The sequence below is a fragment of the Oncorhynchus gorbuscha genome, unplaced genomic scaffold, assembly GCF_021184085.1.
Source record: "Oncorhynchus gorbuscha isolate QuinsamMale2020 ecotype Even-year unplaced genomic scaffold, OgorEven_v1.0 Un_scaffold_11832, whole genome shotgun sequence".
Lineage (NCBI taxonomy): Eukaryota > Metazoa > Chordata > Actinopteri > Salmoniformes > Salmonidae > Oncorhynchus > Oncorhynchus gorbuscha.
In genome coordinates, this window is record NW_025754306.1 from 1 (window position 1) to 2,604 (window position 2,604).

The window sequence follows — 2,604 nt, forward strand, 5'->3', positions numbered from 1 at the left end:
AACACTCTGGCAGTGGGGCAGATATCACCATATCCTGGCAGTGGGACAGCTATCACTATCGCTGGGCAGTGGGACAGCTATCACTATCGCTGGGCAGTGGGGCAGCTATCCCCATACCTGGCAGTGGGGCAGCTATCACTATCACCTGGTAGTGGGGCAGCTATCACTATCACCTGGTAGTGGGGCAGCTATCACTATCGCTGGGCAGTGGGGTAGCTATCACTATCACCTGATAGTGGGGCAGCTATCACTATCACCTCTTAGTGGGGCAGCTATCACTATCACTGGGCAATGGACAGATATCACTATCACTGGGCAGTGGGACAGCTATCACTATTACTGAGCAGTGGGGCAGCTATCACTATTACTGAGCAGTGGGGCAGCTATCACTATCACCTGGTAGTGGGGCAGCTATCACTATCACCTGGTAGTGGGGAAGCTATCACTATCACTGGGAAATGGGACAGATACACAATCTCTTGGCAGTGGGGCAGATATCACAATCACTTGGTAGTGGGGCATATATCACTACTGCTTGGCAGTGGGACAGATATCACAATCACTTGGTAGTGGGGCAGATATAACCAGCACCTGGCAGTGGGACAGATATCACAATCACTTGGTAGTGGGGCATATATCACAATCACTTGGTAGTGGGATAGATACCACTACCACTGGGCAGGGGGTGGAACAGAACAGTACTATAGTGAACAGTACTCTGATAGAGTGGGATAGGTAAAAGAAAGAGATAGGGAAAGGAGAGATAGGGAGAGGAGAGAGAGGAGAGAGGAGAGATAGGGAGAGGAGAGAGAGAGAGGAGAGATAGGGAGAGGAGAGAGAGAGAGATAGGGAGAGGAGAGAGAGGAGAGATAGAGAGAGACAGAGACAGAGAGAGAGAGAGAGAGAGAGAGAGAGAGAGAGAGAGAGAGAGAGAGAGAGAGAGAGAGAGAGAGGAGAGGAGAGATAGGGAGAGGAGAGAGAAGGAAAAACACTTCAGGGAGTAGATGGGGTGTAGGTTTGGGGGAGAAACATAGGCAGTAGAAGTAACCCCAGGAGTAGTAGTAGCCCCAGTAGTAGTAGTAACCCCAGTAGTAGTAATCCCAGTAGTAGTAGTAACCCCAGTAGAAGTAACCCCAGTAGAAGTAACCCCAGGAGTAGTAATCCCAGTAGTAGTAACCCCAGTAGTAGTAACCCCCAGTAGTAGTAACCCCAGTAGTAGTAATCCCAGTAGTAGTAGTAACCCCAGTAGTAGTAATCCCAGTAGTAGTAATCCCAGTAGTAGTAACCCAGTAGTAGTAGTAACCCCAGTAGTAGTAATCCCAGTAGTAGTAATCCCAGTAGTAGTAGTAACCCCAGTAGTAGTAATCCCAGTAGTAGTAATCCCAGTAGTAGTAACCCCAGTAGAAGTAACCCCAGGAGTAGTAATCCCAGTAGTAGTAACCCCAGTAGTAGTAACCCCCAGTAGTAGTAACCCCAGTAGTAGTAATCCCAGTAGTAGTAGTAACCCCAGTAGTAGTAATCCCAGTAGTAGTAATCACCCCAGTAGTAGTAATCCCAGTAGTAGTAACCCCAGGAGTAGTAATCCCAGTAGTAGTAGTAACCCCAGTAGTAGTAATCCCAGTAGTAGTAATCCCAGTAGTAGTAGTAACCCCGGTAGTAGTAATCCCAGTAGTAGTAGTAACCCCAGTAGTAGTAACCCCGGTAGTAGTAACCCCAGTAGTAGTAACCCCGGTAGTAGTAACCCCAGTAGTAACCCCAGTAGTAGTAACCCCAGTAGTAGTAATCCCAGTAGTAGTAGTAACCCCAGTAGTAGTAATCCCAGTAGTAGTAGTAACCCCAGTAGTAGTAGTAACCCCAGTAGTAGTAACCCCAGTAGTAGTAGCCCCAGTAGTAGTAGTATCCCCAGTAGTAGTAATCACCCCAGTAGTAGTAATCCCAGTAATAGTAACCCCAGGAGTAGTAATCACAGTAGTAATAACCCCAGTAGTAGTAGTAACCCCAGTAGTAGTAACCCCAGTAGTAGTAACCCCAGTAGTAGTAATCCCAGTAGTAGTAACCCCAGTAGTAGTAACCCAGTAGTAGTAATCCCAGTAGTAGTAATCCCAGTAGTAGTAACCCCAGTAGTAGTAGGAATCCCAGTAGTAGTAACCCCAGTAGTAGTAACCCCAGTAGTAGTAACCCCAGTAGTAGTAGTAACCCCAGTAGTAGTAGTAACCCCAGTAGTAGTAATGGTGGAACAAACTCCCTCACGACGCCAGGACAGCGGAGTCAATCACCACCTTCCGGAGACACCTGAAACCCCAACTCTTTAAGGAATACCTAGGATAGGTTAAGTAATCCCTCTCACCCCACCCCCCCTAAGTTTTAGATGCACTATTGTTAAGTGACTGTCCCACTGGATGTCATAAGGTGAATGCATCAATTTGTAAGTCGCTCTGGATAAGAGCGTCTGCTAAATGACTTAAATGTAAATGTAAATGTAGTAACCCCAGTAGTAGTAATCCCAGTAGTAGTAATCCCAGTAGTAGTAACCCAGTAGTAGTAACCCCAGTAGTAGTAACCCCTGTAGTAGTAATCCCAGTAGTAGTAACCTAGTAGTAGTAA